The 21,614-nt window shown below is 40.9% G+C and overlaps 1 long non-coding RNA gene across 2 annotated transcripts in view; it reads right to left on the bottom strand.

Moving 5' to 3' along the window:
• LOC307226945 overlaps positions 1 to 21,614 on the bottom strand; it is a 41,269-nt gene that overhangs the window by 10,583 nt on the left and 9,072 nt on the right. For both annotated transcript variants that reach the window (XR_013843725.1, XR_013843726.1), the window contains exon 2: positions 18,582 to 18,732. This is a non-coding gene — a long non-coding RNA (uncharacterized lncRNA). The remainder of the gene's footprint in view (positions 1 to 18,581; positions 18,733 to 21,614) is intronic.

Below are 21,614 nucleotides of genomic sequence, written 5' to 3'. Positions count from 1 at the left end.
GCATGTTCATTCAACTGCCTAACAGCATCCGTGTCACCCAGGAAATCGCAGTCACAGAGTTAAGATGAGTCGTTCTGTTGTCTGGAAAGGTCACTTCCTGGTTTGCATGGAGAAGACATTTTAAATGGAGTCCAACAACAGGAGTATGCAGCTGTACTGAGGCAGCACTGGGTATTGAACTTTTGTGCCCCTAAGAATTTTGTGCCTGGGGCAACTGTCCCTGTGCCCCCCCCCCACTACACCACTGGCAGGAGGTGATATAGGAGCCTGCAGTATAGCAGGGAAATTGGCAAGTGTCTGCTCTCACCAGGAGTCTCTGATGGATCATTGGCCTTCCATATTCCACAGAATATGTTTCTATGAATGGAAGGGCACCTTGGATCCAACACAATGGGCCCGGGAAAGAGATGTAAAATTACTAAGACATAGAAGTATAGGATCTTTCACTGTGCAGGTATTATATGACTTCTGTCAGGAATTTTTTATATACTCCAGACCTCGACAGAGAGTATAGCAGCTTCAGGCATCCGAGCCAAAAATAATTTTGGCTTATCCCCACCTGATTTAACTGGATGTAGTTCTCCTGGGGGATAGCCAATACAGTACTGTCTGTTTCTGTTCTTAAAATGTATGTGAACAATAAAAGCAAGATATGGCCTCATAAACAATCGACACACATCTACAAAACATTGTTTTGCTTATGTTCCTGTGAAGGTATCCATAAGCCATGTGATATCACTGCAGTAAAATGTGACACATAGAACCTTTCTTAAGTGAAGTTTGCCCATGTTGTAAGAAAATAGGCTTCAGATGGACACTGCTTACAGTAAGCATGGATCTTCAGCTCCTCATTCATAAAGAAAGCACATAATCAAATAGAAAGAGCCTGTACACCGCCATGCATTCATTAAACGTTTGCAAGAGAAATGTATATTGGTTAGCAGAGGTGTTTGAGGAGGGTAAAGGCTGGCAGAAGTACAGAACCACAAATGTCTCCCTGCCACATTGCTAAATGCATTGTATAAAACCTTCATTTTAAACATCTGTAGCAGGTCCAGCAATTTTGTCTTGCACATCAAACCTAGTGAGTTAATCACAGCACATTTCTGTACACACACACACACACACACACACATACATACATACATATATATATGGGACATGGGTGGCGCTGTGGGTTAAACCACAGAGCCTAGGACTTGCCAATAAGAAGGTCGGCGGTTCAAATCCCTGTGATGGGGTGAGCTCCCATTGCTCGGTCCCTGCTCCTGCCAACCTAGCAGTTCGAAAGCACGTCAAAGTGCAAGTAGATAAATAGGTACCACTCCGGTGGGAAGGTAAACGGTGTTTCCATGCGCTGCTCTGGTTCACCAGAAGCAGCTTAGTCATGCTGGCCACATGACCTAGAAGCTGTACACCGGCTCCCACAGCCAATAAAGCGAGATGAGCACCGCAATCCCAGAGTCGGTCACGACCGGACCTAATGGTCAGGGATCCCTTTACATATATATATATATTCTGTGATGGTCTGTTTTAGATATCATAGTTAAGAGATTCAGGCTCCTTATATGTCTAATAGATTTCTTAAAATTTTACTTTACTGCTTGTATGTGAGGGAATTCTCTCCAAATATTTTGCTCTCCTACAGTCCCCACCTGAAAATCCTCTTATTCTTTCAGTTATTACAACACAGCACAAATGAAAGATTCAAACCGTTTTAGAAACACGTCTGGAAGAATTGGGGATTTGGGAAGGAACAGAAAAGGGGTGTTTTAAGACAGGAAGTATGAACGCCTGGAATTTTGTAAATCTCATAGACGGAGCATTGGGATTGGGCTGGGGCTCTGTTTGCTTAATACAGATCCTTTGGTGCCAAGCTCTATCTTAGTACCTTCCTCGGGAACTTTTCCAGATCAAGGTTTGCATTCCCTTCTGGGCAAATTTTCAGAGATCACATGCCAGTGATTGGTGGGGCCAGAAGCAAAAGTGGGCAGAGCAACAAATGTAAATTTCCCCTTTGTAAAACAGGCTTATTTTACATACACTCACATAGCTCTCTATCCTCCATCCAGGCAACCTAAGAATATAAGAAGATCCCAATGGCCCATCTTGTCCAGCGTCCTCTTCTCACTGTGGCCAACCAGATGCCTGTAGGAATCCCACAAGCAGGACCCAAGTCCAAGAAAACTGTTGCCTCCTGCAGTTTCCAGCAACTGATATTCAGAAGGTTACTGTCTCTCACCATGGAGGCAGAGCACAGCCATCATGGCTGGTAGCCAATGTTATATTTTTCTTCTTTGCATTTGTAGAATCCTGTTTTAAAGCAACCCACTACTATGAGTTCCATAGCTTAACTATGCAACCAAGAGAGATTATAAGAACTGAAGAACACATTCCAGCCAGGCAAACGAACCCTGAAGGTGTATGCAAAGTAGAGTCATGGAGGTAGGGAATGAATATAGGGTCCCTTTTGCTAACGTTTTCATATAGCATAATGCTGCAGATGACTTAGCGTGCTTTGTATTCAGAACAATTATAAATTCCTGTTCAAAAAAGGAATGAACACTGCTGTGCTGTGTGCATGTGTAGATAGATGAGCTTTGCCTACTGAAATTTGGAAGGGCACAAACCTGACTTTCAAGGTCATAACTAAGTAAGTTTTGATGGAGGAAAGGTATAATATGTCGACTAATCAACCAATCAAAGAACAAGGGAATTATTTTGGCATAATCATACATTTGATTGAGATATCAATTAGTGAAATCCCTGTGGGTCTTATTACACTCAGAATCAGCTCTGTTGTCAAAAAGTGGATCTTGGCTGGAACTTCTGCGAATGGGGTTCCTAGGAGACTGATTTAGCGGGGAGAATAAAGATGAGTCACAGAACACCCCACACCATCTCTCAGCCAGCCTATGTCTGTGTTGGTTACTGAAAACCATGGGTCTGGTCCAAGGCTAGCCCTGACACTTTGGGTGGTATTTAACTTAGCTTTGCTTAGAGTAGACCCACTGAAATTAATGGACCTAACTTAGTCATGTTCATTAATTTCAATGGGCCTGCTCTGAGTAAAACTTAGTTGAATTTGGATCCACATCTTCCTGCCCATCTCTTAATTTGCATTACCATGGTATGCCCTGCTTCAGAGAGGTGCCAACAGACATTATAGTTAGGGGTGGGAAACACAGCCATCCTTCAAAGTTCGTGCTTCTCTGAATTTTGCAGTATGGTTCGCCAACAAAAAAATGCACATACTAGTGTAAAGTATGCATTTAAATGCATGTGTTAGTGTAAATAATGTACGAAAATACATATATGAGGGGAAATGGCTTGCAGAAATGTGTATAGTGGGAAAAACTACATACAGTACATTATGCATTTTAGGAGAAATTCACTCTAGAGTGCTGATCAGTTTTCATAAGGACTTTAAATAACAACAACAACAATAACAATACTAGATTCAGGTAGGTAGCCGTGTTGGTCTGACGCAGTCGAAATAAATAAATAAAAATTAAAAAGTCCAGGAGCACCTTAGATACCAACTAAGTTTGTTCTGGATGTAAGCTTTCGTGTGCATGCACGAATGCATGTATCTGAAGAAGTGTGCATGCACACGAAAGCTTATACCCAGAACAAACTTAGTTGGTTTCTAAGGTGCTCCTGGACAATTTTTTAATAATAATACTGATCTGGAAATGTGGAGAACTGAACTTAAGATTGGAAAAATAAGAAACTGAGAGAAACTGAAACTGCCAGTTCCCCCATCCTTGCTTATAATACTGATAAGAACTTAACATGGACATATGCATGAAGTAAAACTGGGTCTCTCTTCTTCTCTTCCCTCCCTCCAACAGCCTCTTTTTCATAAGTTTACTGTACTAATTGATTACAATGAATAATACCGTCTATTACAATATCTCCCACTGCCCCTCCCCTGCTGTTAAAATTGAAGCTTTAATGAAAGTTTGCTTTAATTATATTACCCTACCCCTGCTGTTAACCGACTGTATAATATCTTAACTGCAGCCCTCAAAATGCTCTGCATGTGCAACTCCTGGGGAACATTCCAGGGCAGCCATTGGAAATCAACTCCCCTGCATTTAGAGCTGCTGCCAAGGAGTCCTTGTAGCTCCAATGATATGAATGGGAGTTGCATGAACCAATGCACAACTCTGGGGTGATTTGTAAGTTACTGGCTCCCCACTTTCATCCCCAAGATAAATATGTGTTTGAAAACATTCATATGCTGTTAGACACATTGCTTGTCTTATCTAGTGTGGCCTTGTGTCCTGTTTTACGGAGGACAGGTCTCTGTTAGAAGGGCTGTCTGGCCCAAGTCTGGTCTAGAGATAAAGAATACTATGGGATGCCGCATATATGGGCTCCATGATCACTGCAGATGGTGACAGCATTCACGAAATTAAAAGACGCCTGCTCCTTGGGAGAAAGGTGATGGCAAACCTAGAGAGCATCTTAAAAAGCAGAGACATCACCTTGCCAACAAAGGTCCGTATAGTTAAAGCCATGGTTTTCCCAGTAGTGATGTATGGAAGTGAGAGCTGGACCATAAAGAAGGCTGATCGCCGAAGAATTGATGCTTTTGAATTATGGTGCTGGAGGAGACTCTTGAGAGTCCCATGGACTGCAAGAAGATCAAACACATCCATTCTTAAGGAAATTAGCCCTGAGTGCTCACTGGAAGGACAGATTGTGAAGCTGAGGCTCCAATACTTTGGCCATCTCATGAGAAGAGAAGTCTCCCTGGAAAAGACCCTGATGCTGGGAAAGATTGAGGGCACAAGGAGAAGGGGACAACAGAGGACGAGATGGTTGGACAGTGTTCTCGAAGCTACAAACATGAGTCTGACCAAACTGCGGGAGACAGTGGAAGACAGAAGTGCCTGGCGTGCTCTGGTCCATGGGGTCACGAAGAGTCGGACACGACTAAACGACTAAACAACAACAATGGGATGCCCATCTCTCTGGCATATGTAAAGCAACATCTATCACTTGTTTCAGACATCTTGCTAAGACATAGATTTGTTTAGACTTTCCCTGAACCAGAAGATCAGACTCTTGTCTTTATTTGTTTTAATTCCCAGACTTTCTGTTTTTTTATGCTGTTACACTACTGTTGTTATTTTCGTATGGATGATATTGCTTTATTTATTTTTTGTTGCTTGGAGATTTTTAAAAGATACTTAGAAATGCTTTTAAATAAAAGAAATGAAAAAAGAAAGATTGAACAGGCCAAACATATAGGATGGCATCCAACTTCCTCATCCTGTCAACACAAGGATTTCTGCTTGTGCAGTGTGGCTGTTACCCCTCTCCTTTCTGTAGGTTCCCCCAGCCTCCTGGAGTAGATTTGTGGAGGGTAGGAGAGGAGAGGGGTAACAGCCACAAATCTACTCCAGGAGAGGAGATGGGTAACAGCCACAAATCTACCCTCCACAAATCTACTCCAGGAGGCTGGGGGAACCTACAGAATATACTTAGGGGTGGAGGGCTGATGGAGAGTGGGTGAAAGTCCCCTTCTGCAAGGGGAAAACCTTGCACTTATGGGATTAAAAAAGTGTCCAGTAGCACCTTAGAGACCAACTAAGTTCGTTCTTGGTATAAGCTTTCGTGTGCATGCACACTTCTTCAGATACACTGAAACAGAAGTCACCAGACCCTTATATATAGTGGGAGGGTGGGGTGGGGTTTTTCTCAGGAAGGTAGTAGGAGATGGGTGATTGACTCAATGGGTATGGTAAACCTGTTAACGACTGCAATTAGTCCTACAGAAAAAAGCAAGGGATAGTATGCAGATGATTAGCATATGTAATGAGACTGGAATCCAATATCTCTATTAAGACCAGGTCTCTCCATAGTTTTCAGTTTAGTGTTAAGTTGTAATTCAGCAACTTCTCTTTCAAGTCTGCTTCTGAAATTCTGGGATGGTTATTGAGCACTATGTTGGATACAAATCATATGGTGCTTCCACAGGGGAAATTGGGTGTCTGGGACAAGGGGGTAGACTTACTGGATTTTTTTCTGGAAAGGAAAAGTCTAGATTAGATGAGGAAAATTTATGGGCTGTAATTACCAAGAACACTATGTAGACGTTGCAAAAAAGAAAAAGGAAACAAAAAGAAAAAAGGGCTTAATGAGGAGCACCAACCACACAATAACATCCATTTAAAAGCACCCAATGTCTGTTGTTGCAGACCTCTACAACACTGCAAACCTTCTAATGAATTCCACTTGCCTGTACTTAATATTTCACTACCTTGGCTTTGTGTGCATCCAATTATCAGCAACAGTTGATTCATGCATTTTATATAATCACTCTGGAGGCATAACTGGAAAAATACATTACTTCCTAAAACTGGCAGAAAGAGGTAGGATATTTATTTACCTACCTCATAGGGATGTTGTGCTGATTAATTAGTGAATATTTGCTCAGTATTACACATCATTTAAGGGATAAGGCTCCCCCTCCTGTCCGCTAATGTTGTTCCTTGTTCATTTTAATTGCTTTTTAAATCTGTGTGCACAGATTTAATTGTCAGGATCTCATTGCAACTGAGCTACGTTTATTTTATTTTTTAAAAAAAACATGCTTTTAGCACTGGAAAGTGCATCGCTCTGAAAACTGAACAAAAAAAACCTTGCAAAAATGCAAGAAGCAGGTGATGTAACCCATGGAGCTACACAACTGACAAACATGACCACTGAAGTTTGCAGAGTGCATGGGAAGAGAGCAACTGGAATCATCTGTGTTCCTTTCCTGGCAAGTAAGTATAGCACCAAAAAAATGTCAGGTTCTTCTCAAATTTGACACAAGACCGCATCCAAAAACCTGGGAATCTAGCTAACTAGATTCCCAACTTAACTTCCCAGCCAAACCTTAAGTAGCATTAACTTGGGTTGATACAGGTTTACTTGGGTGCAAGTCCCACAGACTCCAATGGGACTTATTCCTGATAAGTATGCTTAGGATTGAAACCATAAAGAGGGGCAAGCTTATTTGCATCAACCTGAGAATCAACCACAACTGTGGATTAACCATATGCTTGACACCTGGAGACATTGGGCCCTTTGTGTCTTTGCTCTCAATTTAAAAGGAATAAAATCAAGAATATGGAGAACCCGGAACGTTTCAGTCTAAAAAACAAAAGGGGAGAAACTGAGACATGAGGGAAGAACTTCCAGATCAAAATGATAATTGCACTGGGACATGTGAGTAATAGAACTGACATTTGATTTTAAGTTTAAGCATTAATTCAATGTTTAATTTATTACTTTGTGCATCTAAGCCAAACAGGTTTGCCAGGTTGTAACTGGAGATTCCCTGTGCACCTTTAAACCGTCTGCTGAATCAAGGTTTGAGGTAGCCCTGGTTTCTCTCTCTTATAGTCCCCCTGCAATTCCATCTCCCACCCCCTGCCTGCTCTGTAGCACACTTGAAACTCTGTAAGAGCAGGATAACAACCAGGAATTGAATCAGACAGGAAATCCTTATCATTCATTCATCAGGAGGTTTAAAGTTGCAGCACCATTCTCCAGGTTGTAACATAGCAGCCCTAAGTAAGGGTCAGATTCTATTTGCATTTAATGCACAATATGGACTGCATTGACTTTTGGTTTGCTTCCAGTACTTTGAGGGTGTCCAGATGTTAAGGGTATATTAATAGCTGTGTAGAAAAGGTGCACCTGCTCAAATGTGCTCTTCTGCACAAAATGGAGGAAACGTCCCTGTTTTGCATTTGGCTCCATAAATTGTTAACAATTTGATAACTTATATGGATTTGCATATCTACAGGTTGAAGCTCGTTGGCTCTCTTAAAAATAGCAAAAATAAAAATAAAAATTGCCTGATAACCGGGGGGTGGAGCTTGGAAACAGCAGTGTACAGTGCTGAAGCCTCAAGAAATTCAGGAGCATCCTCAAAGACTTCCATTCTTTATGCTGCTAGCATGTTCTCCCCCTTTATAGAGTGAAAGTTCTCCATATCTCCCCAGAGTCATCTTATGCAGATAAGATGCTCTATATAAACCGAAGGAAAAGATGAGGTTGGCAGCCTACTTAATCTTGAGAAAAGGCAATAGCTGTCAGAAATCCTATAGCGTAAAAAGTCCCTAATTTCAGATGTGCAAGGAGCCAAGGTCTGATAGCCACGTTGTTATACAGTGCAAAGTAGATAGATGGCTCCTTCCTTATGCTTGATGTGGTCTTGTCATTAATGGAAGACAATGGGCTTCATGTGTAGCTGGCTATTTCAAGAATCTGAAACCTGTATGTACTAGTGGGAGCTGGGTCACCTAACCTTACAGAAAATGTGCAAGAAGAGAGTGGAATTAAAAGGGATGTGATATCTACAAGACTATGCATTTCCTAATAATATGGGTGGAGTAATAGGCAAGTCAACCACAGGCTTGCTTTTGCAACCCTGCAGTAGTTGTTCAATCTGTAAATTTGAATTTATTGTAACCGTCTTTTACAACGCTCTCTCATCCAAAGGAAAACTGATCTGCATCTGTTCTATTCAGGGAAGGGAAAATATAAAATAGTAATTTTTTTTTTAGAATTAGAGATGAAAAGGACACAATGATCACTTGGTCTAATGTTCTACTTTAAGGTATGATGCTGCCTTATACAACAATAAGCCAATTTTCAAATTCAAAGCCCAGCATGAACTGTGGTGCCAACACTGAACGTTCATGTACATGCAGGATTCCATGCTTACTTCAGTGGAAGGCAGATATACCTGCTGTCATCCCTTGTACATGCAGAGCTACTCTCTCTGCTGGAATGAATAAATCTGAATATGCTCATTGCAGCCTCTATGCATTGCATGGTTGGACAATTACACATTAACCTGTATCTACCCAACCGTACTGTGCAACCACAAACATGAATATGTAAAATGACCAGGTGAAGAGGTTTATAACAGGAGTTTGTTCATGTTTCAAGGAACAAGCCAATAATTTACAAGTCTTGCATTGACTTGTAAAGGTTTTCACTTAAAACATAAGGTCTTCTTTCATGGCCAGCCTTTGTATTAAAAGAAGTGTCTCAATTAAAGGTAAAGGTAAAGGTACCCCTGCCCGTACGGGCCAGTCTTGACAGACTCTGGGGTTGTGCGCCCATCTCACTTAAGAGGCCAGGGGCCAGCGCTGTCCGGAGACACTTCCGGGTCACGTGGCCAGCGTGACATCGCTGCTCTGGCCAGAGCCAGAGCCAGAGCCACACACGGAAACGCCGTTTACCTTCCCGCTGGTAAGCGGTCCCTATTTATCTACTTGCACCCGGAGGTGCTTTCGAACTGCTAGGTTGGCAGGCGCTGGGACCGAGCAGCGGGAGCGCACCCCGTCGCAGGGATTCGAACCGCCGACCTTTCGATCGGCAAGCCCTAGGCGCTGAGGCTTTAACCCACAGCGCCACCTGCGTCCCCGCGTGTCTCAATTACGACACTATTATTAACTAATTTCAGAATAGAAACCTGATGCTGTGTGCTGCTCAGTCTGCCTGACCCTCAATTAAACATGCCCTGCACAGGATATTTGGGAAACCTAGATAACAGAATCAACATTGTTATAAAATGTACTTTTCCACTTGCAATGCCAAAAAACTATCCCTTGAGGTAGAAAGTGTGTTTTCTCTTGCCTCGACTGCTCAAGGAAATAGCATGTAAAAGGAACACATGCAATCCAATTCTGTGCACATTTGCTTAGAAGTAGATTCCGCATATTTCAGTGTGGCTTATTCTCAATTTAGTGTCCTTAAAATTTCAGTAGTAGGTTCTAATCCCTTACTTGGAAGTAAACCCCATTGAACTCAATGGGGTGTACTTCTGAATAGACCTAAATAGGATTGCATTGCTATTTTCCAGCTCTAATAGTATCTGTTTTCAGTGTCACCAGGCAAGCAGTTGTGAAATGAATTGAATTAAAATGAAGCCCTAGAGCTTGGAATTATGAAAACACTTAAATAAAAACTACAGTAAAATGTAGTGATTAGCTACCAAAGGCAAAATAATTCCATGTGTGTCATCATAATACTTTTTTAAAAATTTAAAAATTAAAGAGTCTGTTTTGAGAGAACTCCCTTAGATTCATGACTTCTATAGCACTCAACATTTAAAACCATTTTTCTTCTTTTAATGACACTGAGATACTTGAGGTCTAAATATAATTTCTTACACTGACACAGGAACTGTCACAGACCCCAATTATGACAGACAATTGCTTGTATCTCTTGATTCAAAGGTGACTTGTGCTTTGTATTTACATACACATGTTCCACTGTCTACCGCAACCAACCCTTCAAAACTGCACGGCGCAGCAAGCAAGGAGTCGAGAACAAAGCAGAACCACTGTCCTTTGATTGCTGCTCTCCTCCTTCGCCTTCCACTTTGAAATAGAAAAGATTCTGGCAGCAGCCCAGACCCCTGGCTCCTCCTGAGCTCCAGTGGTTTGCTTTGCTGCAGCTGAAGTAGCATCTGCGATGGCAGTACACAGTGCTCATCCACACATACCTTTTGCCCCACACTGTCTAGACACAGGCCCACGCTTTCAAGCTCTGTGTTTGAACGCTTTGCATTTTTTGCCCTGTCACTTTCCCCAGGAAAACCTGCTCTTTATGCTGAATCAGAACAAACAGCAATTTGAGTTTTCCACTGGTGGCAGTGAGTGGCAAATTCAGTGGCAATGAGTGGGTTTTTGCAGAAAAAAACACCGGTACAAAAGGGGGGGGGGTAGTACCCTGACATGGAGCTTTAAAGTTCCTAGAAATGTGGCACAAAAGGAAGTCTGGATGAGTCCTCAGAAACCTCCAGCTTCTATGGGATCCTAACTACAGTGGTACCTCAGGTTACATACGCTTCAGGTTACATACGCTTCAGGTTACAGACTCCGCTAACTCAGAAATGGTGCTTCAGGTTAAGAACTTTGCTTCAGGATGAGAACAGAAATTGGGCTCCGGCGGCGTGGCAGCAGCAGGAGGCCCCATTAGCTAAAGTGGTGCTTCAGGTTAAGAACAGTTTCAGGTTTAGTACGGACCTGCAGAACGAATTAAGTACTTAACCCGAGGTACCACTGTACAGGGAATATATTGACTGAAATTGACAACTCCCTTTCCACCCACTGCAGTGTAGAAAAATTGCTGTACCACATTGAGGGCTGTAAGTAGCTGTCAACAACAGGCCCCATGGCTACCACATCTAGGTCCCAGCACAAGGGCTGCCAGTTGCACCCATTGCAATCAGCGGTAATTGGAGCCCTTAAACCAGATTCTGTGAGCTGTTGTGACTCCACACCAGCCTTTGGCAACCTGCTGCCTTCCAAGTGTTTTGGACTATAACTCCCACAGGTAATAGCTGGGGAGGCAGCAGGTTGCTCTACACACAGTACCTTACATGATTAGGCCTTACATGTTCCATTTCCTAATTTTATAAAATATCAACAGACAATATGGTGACTGGAATGAGAGGGGAAGCCAGTAGCAGCAGCCCAAATTTGAAACCAAGGAAATGGAGCTGTCATGGGAGGAATATGACTGGCTCCAGACTCCAGCTTCAACTGCTTCTTTACTATTTGCATAAAACAACAGCTATATACTCAATTACAAGTGTGGCAAACTTTCTACCTTTGTAGATAGGAAAACCTGATGCCAAGCTGTTGGGAAAGTTGATTCGAAATTTGCAGGTGACATTTATTTTAATTGAAACTAACCTTTATATAGGGATTGATTAGCCAATCATGGCGTCAATGTATTGTTATCAGTTTGTGGGTGCTAGATACCCTAGATTCCTGGATTCAGTAAGTATTAGAATTTAATTGATGTTTGGAGTGTTAAAACTGGATGCCAGACATTGGATTTAGCAATTATTAGAACAGAAGCCAGGCCAGCTTCCTGTGTCAGGAAATCACCTGGGAGACAAGTCATTAAGAAATAATAATAATAAATTTATTATTTATACCCAGCCTATCTGGCTGGGCGGTTGTGGGCGGCTTCCAACAAAATATTAAAATACCGTAATACATCAAACAAAGAAAGACAAAGGGAACGAGTCATTAGGAATGAAAAAGGAAGACTTCCGGAGGCGGCGCGAATGGCAATGGCGGTCCTCTTCCTTTCGTGAGGAGGAAGCTCCGTGGAAACTGGGTCGTCCGCTACGGCGAAGCGGAGACCCACATCGGAAACCCACAGGCAGCAAGAGCCTGTGGTCTTGAGACTCGGCGGGCGCCAGAAGTGGCTCCCGAAACGCTGAAGGAACCCCGTAAGGGGCTCCGGAACGTGGAGGGGGTAGCGGCGCTGTGAGTCGTTTCGCAATCTACGGAGTGAAGCCGCGCTGCTGCTGCCGGTGAGCGCTGACCTCTTTTCCTGGAAACTTTTGATTCGGGAAAGCAACAACCCGTGAGTAAAGAAGGACTTTAAAAAATTTGAGACTAAATTATTGAATTTGGCTGAAAGCAGAGCGACGCAAAACAGGAAGTCCGTCTTCCGCTGTTACTGAACTTCAAAGCAAAGAGCTGGAGGAGTGGAGGCTTAAAAAGAATCTTTAGCCTAACTGATCTGAGCACCCACTGAACTTTCCCTTAAACAAAATAAGGACTTTAAGCATTTGATTCTCTGATTTTTATTTGTACTGTGATACCTTTCTTCTATTGGAACTACAACTTGAATGAGAAACCCAGGTGCTGGAGCTGCCTGAGCAACTTGAGCTGTCAGTTCTGCAGATCTGGCTATTGTGTATTAGAACTTGCAACAATCTGAGGGGGTTTGGACTTGTTACTTTGAAACATCATTTGAAGCACCAGTATGCACTGTCTGAAACAATGTGGCTGTTAATACTAACTCTGCTTAAAACCTGCTATTGAAGGTTCTTGGACATTAAATTTGATTTTAGTAAATTTACTAGAATTGGATTCTTCCCTTAAGACACTTCAAGCTCCCCCTAGAGGATTTGGGATTTACAGCAGTGACATCATTTCACTTTCCTTTTCCCCGACCTCCTGTTTGACTGTTTTCCTCTGGGCCGCTGTTTTCTCATGGGAACAACTCAGCTTGACCTTGACTTTTAGATAACTCTGGAATGAGTGGCGCAAGAAGGAGGGGAAGAACTAGACAAGCAACTTTGACAACTTTAACCTCAGTCTCGCAGACACGTAGATCATCTGTACCTACTTTGCCTTCAGAGGAAGAAGCTGCTTCTCTGCCAAGGACAGGAGAGGGAGAAACTGAACAGTTACAATTGGAAGATATGGCCTCAGGAGCAACTGCTTCTATTCTAGAGAAAATCTATGAAAAATTGGAATCTCTGGACAAGAGAGTGGAATCTCTGGACAAGAAAGCCGATGAACAAACAGCCAAAATTGATCAAAACACAGAATGTCTAAATAGATTAACTGGACAAGTATCACAGAACGCACAGGCAATTGGGCAGTTGACGGAGGCCACAGTAGAAAATCGGAAATTGGCTGAGGACACTAGTCAAAAATTAGAAAATTTAGAACAAGAGGTAAGACCACTCTGCAAACAAGTAGGTGAACATCAGACCTATCTATCTATGATAGAACTGCGGAACCGGGAGAGTAACTTAAGGATAAGGTCGATACCAGAAGTGGAAGAAGGCAACTTAGCTGAGCTTCTGACTAAAGAATTTTCCAAGTTCTGGAATTTAGAGGAAAAGGACTTTAAAATTGTGTCTGCTTTCAGGCTTGGAAGACTTGTAAAGAAAGAAAAGCCCAGAGACTGTTTGATAACATTGAGATCAAAGGAGGAAAGGGATAAGATTTTGGGCTTACATTACGAAAAGTCACTGGACATTCTGGATAGAAGAATTGAAATTTATAAAGATATTCCTAAACAACTGTTGGACCTTAGATCCGCCTATCTTGAATTGGTTAAACTGCTTAGGAGCAATTCAATTATCTTTAGGTGGGAATTTCCCCAAGGACTATCTTTTACCTTCAGAGGGAAGAAGGTTAAGATTAGAACACTGGAAGATAGAGACAAATTTCTGACCACATACGGAGAGGACCTTCAAAAAGGAAGTGAACTACTTTTTGGGCCTGGAGCACCGGCGGTACCGGCACCCTTGGAATCTGAAGACTTAGAGAACAAGATACCACCCCTGGAAAAATAACCAGATTACTTCAGGATGTCTCTGCAACTTCTGAGCTGGAATATAAATGGTTGTAATATTCCGGAAAAAAGGAGGAAAATATTTCATATACTAAAAAAAGAACAATTGGACATTATTTGCCTGCAAGAAACACATGTGACTAGGCTCCACAGAAAAGTGTTAATAAACAAAAGACTGGGCCAGGAATTTATATCTTCGGACAGAGTAAAGAAGAGAGGTGTGGTCATATATGCAAAAGAGAGCCTGTCACCCAAATTCCTATTTAAAGACGAACATGGAAGAATTTTGGCAATTGAGATACAACATCAAGGAGAGAAACTTTTGATATTAGGAATCTATGCGCCAAATGAGGGGAAATCGGAATTTTACAAGAAGTTGCGTGAGCCCATGCTGGATTATCTGGACTACAACAACACCATTTTGATGGGAGATATGAACGGGGTCGTATCAACCAACATGGATAAGTCACAAAGCCAAAATGTTACAAAAGATGGCAGACTACCAAAGACCTTTTTTGAAATGACAGACAATATGGATTTGATTGATATTTGGAGGACAAAGAACCCCTTGGGAAGAGAGGGAACATTTTTCTCTGAAGCCCAACTGACCTGGACAAGAATCGACCAAATATGGATATCTAGAGGTCTGGCACCCAAGGTCAAAAAGGTGGAAATCTGCCCAAAGACCTGCTCCGACCATAATGCAGTAAAGATGGACATGACACTAACACCAACCGGCTCCTTTAGATGGAAGATGAATGACAATTTGTTTAGAGATCAGGAGATTATTAAGAAGGCCCAAAAAGCTCTAAAGGATTATTTTGAGATAAACATGAACACTACGGTGGAAAAAAGAACCATCTGGGACGCAAGCAAGGCAGTGATGAGGGGGTTCTTGATACAACAGAATGCTGTAAAGAAAAGGACACAAAATGAGAGGAAAGATAAAATCTTGGAGAAAATTAAAGAATTAGAAAAGAAGCTAAGATTAAACCTGAAGTCACAGCCGACGCTGAGAGAAATTAAACTTCATCAAGCACAATATTCTAAATTGATAAACCAGGAAATAGAGTGGAAGATTAAATTAATGAAACAAAAAACTTTTGAATCGGCGAATAAATGTGGAAAACTGCTAGCTTGGCAGTTGAAGAGGAGACAAAAACTAAATACAGTTACAAATTTAGAGATTGAAGGAAGAAACATTCAGAACCCTGTGGATATTAGAAAGTGCTTCCAGAGATATTTCAAAAAATTATATACCCAAGGGCCGCAAGATGAGAGTGAGATTAAACAATTTTTGGAAAAAAATGGATTACCAAAATTGTCACAAGAAAATAGATCAATCCTGAACTGTAAAATAACACGACAAGAGATTGAACAAGCCATTCAGAATATGAAATTGGGCAAATCTCCAGGACCAGATGGGCTGACCTCCAAGTATTATAAGACACTAAAAGACTATCTGATACAACCACTGATGGAGGTCAGCAATGAAATTATGGAGGGGAGGAGGGCGCCAGAATCGTGGAAAGAAGCCTTCATCACATTGATACCAAAATCGGAAGCTGAAAAGACACAACTTAAGAACTATCGTCCCATCTCTCTTTTAAACATGGATTACAAAATATTTGCAGATATTCTGGCAAGTAGATTTAAAAAAGTTTTAAACGAGGTAATTCATAAGGACCAGGCGGGCTTTCTCCCAGGTAGACACTTGTTTGCTAACACAAGGAACATTATTGACATTTTGGAACTTTTGCAAACAGACATAAATACAAAAGCAGTGTTAATTTTTATATACGCGGAGAAGGCCTTTGACAATATCTCCTGGAAATTTATGAAGGGAAATTTAAAAGAAATGGGAGTGGGACGGGGTTTTGAGAATGGGATTGATGCAATATATTCAGAACAAAAGGCTAAATTGATAGTTAACAATGTGGTTACAGAAGAGTTTAAAATTGAAAAAGGAACACGACAAGGCTGCCCTATTTCCCCTTTGCTATTTATTTCGGTTCTGGAAGTGCTCCTGAATATGATTAGAGGGGACCGGTTGGTGGAAGGAATTCAGGTCGGAGCGAAACAATATAAACTCAAAGCTTTTGCAGATGACCTAGTTTTGACCCTGCAGGAGCCAGAATCTAGTACGAAAAGAGTACTACAATTGATCCAAGACTTTGGTCGGGTGGCAGGATTTAAACTAAACAAACAGAAAACCAAGGTATTGGGAAAAAATTTGACAGATACAGAGTCAGAACGGTTTCAGAGAAAGACAGAATTAAATGTGGTTAAAAAAGTAAAGTACCTAGGGGTAAATATAACAGCAAAAAATCTGAGTCTATTTAAGGATAATTATGAAAAATGTTGGTCAGAAATTAAGAGAGACTTAGATAGTTGGACAAAATTGAAACTTTCTTTGTTAGGCCGAATTGCTGCTATTAAGATGAATGTATTGCCAAAAATGTTGTTTTTGTTTCAAACACTACAGATTGTGGACAAGACGGAGTGCTTCCGGAAGTGGCAGAGAGATATCTCTAAGTTTGTCTGGCAGGGCAAAAAGCCCAGAATTAAGTTTAAGATATTAACCGACGCGAAAGAGAGAGGGGGCTTTGCCCTGCCAGACTTAAAGTTGTATTATGAGGCCGCAGCTTTCTGCTGGCTAAAAGATTGGCTACTTCTCGAAGACACTGATGTATTGGATTTGGAAGGTTTTAACAATGCTTTTGGTTGGCATGCATACTTATGGTATGATAAGGTTAAAATCAATAAGGCCTTTAAAAACCATATTGTCAGAAAAGCAGTGTTCAATGTCTGGACAAAATATAAAGACTTATTGGAAAACAAAACTCCAAGGTGGCTATCACCTCTGGAAGCTAAGGCCCGAAAAAGACCCACTATGGAGGCCAAATGGCCAAAATATTGGGAAATTTTAGAAAAAGATGGAGACAATTGGAAATTGCAGAGTTTGGAGAAAATGAAGGATAAAGTGCGAGACTGGTTACACTACGCTCAGATTAAAGAAGTTTTCAAAAATGACAAAAAGTTAGGGTTCCAGGTGGAGAAATCGAAATTGGAATCAGAACTGCTAGAACCTAAGACTAAGGTACTTTCAAGAATGTATAACTTGCTGTTAAAATGGAACACACAAGATGAAATGGTTAAATCGGCTATGATAAAGTGGGCACAGGACATTGGGTATAATATCATGTTCGAGGACTGGGAAAGGTTGTGGACCACTGGGTTGAACTTCACTGCATGTAATGCTTTGAAGGAAAATGTAATGAAAATGATATATAGATGGTACATGACCCCAGCTAAACTTGCCAAAATATACCATTTGTCTGATAACAAATGCTGGAAATGTAAAGGGAATGAAGGAACATTCTTTCACCTCTGGTGGACATGCCCTAGAGTGAAGACCTTCTGGGAAATGATATATAATGAGTTGAAAAAGGTATTTAAGTATACTTTCCCCAAGAAACCAGAGGCCTTTCTCCTGGGTATTGTCGGCCAGAGGGTGATAAAGAAGGACAGAACTTTTTTCCTGTATGCAACAACAGCAGCAAGGATACTCATCGCCAAGCACTGGAAAACTCGAGATCTACCCACACTGGAAGAATGGCAGATGCAACTGATAGACTATATGGAATTGGCTGAAATGACCGGCAGAATCCGAGACCTGGGAGAGGAGAGGGTTGAAGAAGACTGGAAGAAATTTAGGATTTATTTACAAAAATACTGTAATTTGGTTGAATGTTAAGAAGGATGCCAGACCATAAATAATTGAGCACCACTAAATTAGACGTAATCTGGATGATAAGTGAGATTGAGGAAAATATAAACCTTTTGGAGAATTATTAAACTAAATTAAATGAACGGGACTTAAGAATGTAAACAAGATGATAAATTGCTGGAAAAAGTTTACAATGATGCAAGTGGGAGCGGGAGACGTGAGGGAGTCCAAAGAAGCTTTGAAAATATGTTATGATACATGTCATATTGTTTATTATTTTTGCACTTTGTATTTTAAAAAATCTCAATAAATATTTATTAAAAAAAAATAGGAAAGAAAAAGGAAAAACTCTGTGCTAGATGGCAAATGGGAGGGGAGAGGCCCCTCCCTCAACTTAGAGTTTAGTTTGGAAAACAAAGTGGAGTTCAAAAGTAGAGTTTTAGAGTTGGTTGTGAGATGACCTGGGGACGGGGGAAATGTTGCAGTTTGTAAAAGTCAGCAAGTTACCAAGAGTCAGAGCCATGGCAGGTGTCTATTTTGAATCCAAGGATGTGTCTATAGAAGAAGCAAGACCCTCTTGGAATATCAGTTCTGTGAGCCCCTCCATCATAGACTCAGGTTGTACATGCATGTGTAAATAATCCACTTACCATAAAGACAAACACAGTCCCTGCTGTGCCTCATTTTCTGAAAGGAAACACATACCTTGGGTAACTGTGCCTGCCGCCTCTAGAATCTTGCACCCCTTGGAGATTGGGGTGGTGTGCAACAGTATATTTGCGTATTTTATTAGGATTCAGCATCCAGTTACAATCTGTTCTTTCGTTTTCCTTGTAGACATAGGTAATAGCCAAGAATGTTTTAAGCTGCAAGACAGTAACAAAAAGATGAAGTCACCCAAATGACAATAAAACAGAAGTGATTTTTGAAATATAAATATGTAAACATATGGAAATATGTATATAGAACACAAAAGACAAGTTATCCTAGTTGGGACCACTGTATAAATAACAATGAAGTTATTCAGATAATACAGATAATGATTGATGAGCTCTGCAGGATTTTATCATACTTCAGAAACAAATCAGAGAATGATTCATAGATGACAGTCATTAATCCCCTTATTACCTCTTTTTTTCTTTTAAGCTTTTTCTTTCTTTCAGGAATATGTTATTATGATTCTGCTTCATGCAACTAGGGATTTGAGTTCTACCAAGATGGTTGTTAATCCAAGAGCTGTGATCCCAAAGTGAGTAGTTTTCAGTTCATAGGCAAGAAGCAAACACATTGAAATGCATGAGCAGCAGCCATACATCTTTTTGTTTACAACTCAAGCATAACATCTAGGAGCAAACCTGATGTTGGTGTTGGGTGATAGTCAACATCAGTCATTTTCAGAATAGACACATTGAAATCAATTGCTCTAAATAGCTCAACCCCATTAATTTCAATGTGCCTATGTTGAATATGAGTTACCATAGTTGGATACACACTGTGTTTAACTGAAGCATCTATGGTCTTTGAACAGAGTTTTTCCTAAAGGAATATTGCTCAAATTAATCTCAAATTTCCTCCAAGGTAACACTCCTAACCAGCACATTCTAAATATTTTTAGACTAAACCTTGCATTGTTATGCAGTGGACGAGCATTCAATCACATTTGAGGAATATATCAAAACATGGTTTTCAAAGCTCACTCACAATGTAATCCGTTTACACTAATGAAAGGATGAATTGCCTCAGCAAGTTACTGAGAGCTGCTGGGTGCTCAGCATTTTTTAAGACTCAGTCCACTTATTTAGAAGCTTAAATGTGGATTTATGAGTTTAGATAGTGATTCATTTTCATTTTTTAAAAAAGTGTCACAGAAACCTAACTTCTGCTGCTCTACTGATACAAGTTTGTATGAACAGAACTATGTGGGTTCCTTGTGTCTAGTAAAGAACAGAACCTATAATAAAATATTTGTATTTAAAATACATAATAATCCACAACATAAACTAAATCTGAAACTCTGGCTTTGGCAGAAATGATTATCTCATGAAATGAATATAATTTCACCCTATGCAATGCATACTTTAAGAGATACTCTGAAAGAATACTGTAGATTGGTTCCATACTATACTTTGGAGACATCACTGCTGTAGGTACACCAGCATTACAATGGAGTTTCCTGCACCAAACATGAAAAGTACGAATGAGATACATTTGTCTTTGAAGAGCTGCATACACAACCCCAAGAAGTCCAACTGGGCTTGGCCTGGGTACAGTGTTTTTAAAAGGATGTTCACACTGCATGCATTTGCTGCAGGCAAGACAAGTGCAGGACTAGCACACCATTACAATTATGCTTGCCTTATTGAGTGTGAAGCCACCTTAATATATGGCAACATACAAATGAAATTAGGTTTTTTGAGCTGTTGTGATACCACTTGTCTTGCTACTGATCTTTGTGAGAGCTTCTGGAAGCCTCTTTAAAATCACGTACAAATTTTGCATTTCCATAATCTGCACCATGAAAAACTCACGATTTCTGACTGATTTAAGCAGAAATTTCTGACTGATTTAAGCACTCTTTGGGATTGGCTAACTTGATAATTATGTGGAGCTGCTTTCCTCGCAAAGCATGAAAAACAGGAAAACCCATTCTTGTCTTCCTGTTGCATGGGAGATTGATGATCTCAGCCCCTGGCATCAGTCGCAGCTGGGGCCTACTGGGACTGGTAGGGTGGAAGACTGAGAGATCAACAATAAGTAAAGCCAAAACTCATGACAGACAAATCCAACTAATTTTAGATTTCTCTCCATCCTCCTGCTGAGTTCTACTGGGGCAAAACTGAGAGATGAGGATAAGGATGACCCTTGGGCGAGTTGTAAGTTTGAAGGCAAAGAGGTGGGGACTGGTGAAGGACAGTGAGGCTGGTGGGTCAGTTCCCCATTTACATTATGGGCTAGTGTCCACTGTGTGGCATCAAAAAAACTAAAAAATTTTTATCCTCTAGTGTGAGTTAGATAGTTACTTATTCAGTAGATTTGTATCCAGCTTTTGAACTGGAGTCCCCGCACAGCTTTCCTAAAATATATTAGATTAATTTAATAACTGTAGACATTAAACAAATGGGAGATGGGAGTAAGCAGCCCAACAAGTGACAGTGTCTTTGCCTACTTCCCTTTCTTTTCTGTTTCATTCTAAGAGGGCTCATATTTGTAACAACACTAGTGTGGTCTACAATATGATCTAGTTGACGTTCTCCCATGAACCTCAATATAGCTCCTTGCGTCTCTCAACAGGGCAGTTGATCTTAGGTCGTCCTTCATGTCCAAATATACTAGAAGCATAATGTGATGAATGTGATAAAAAATGAACTGAACTGTAGCTGTCGAGAAACGTGGCATGTTCCCATTGCCAACTCTGAATAGCCACAGCATGTTCCACGGAAACCACTGAGCATGAAGATACTAGAAGTGCAAATAATAAATTGAATGTGGACGTTACAGTATCTGAAATTGCTTTTGTGGGTCTCCAAAACTAGGAAGATAGAAGAACTACCTCTTGGTACTGAAAAACATGTATTTTTCTTTAAGACAGTGAAGCAGCTCCTAGGGTTTTCCAGGCGTTGTTGGAATATAGCTCGCATCATTTCTTACTGTTGGCCATGCAGACTGGATCTGATGAGAGTTGGTCCAACATCATCTGGAACGCTGCAGATTCTTTAGAAGCTTTGAACATAGGAAAATAATAATGGAG

This window comes from Podarcis cretensis, assembly GCF_951804945.1.
Source record: "Podarcis cretensis genome assembly, chromosome: 11".
Lineage (NCBI taxonomy): Eukaryota > Metazoa > Chordata > Lepidosauria > Squamata > Lacertidae > Podarcis > Podarcis cretensis.
Note: the sequence above shows the minus strand (reverse complement) of the source record. Positions and strands in the feature narration are given on the sequence as shown.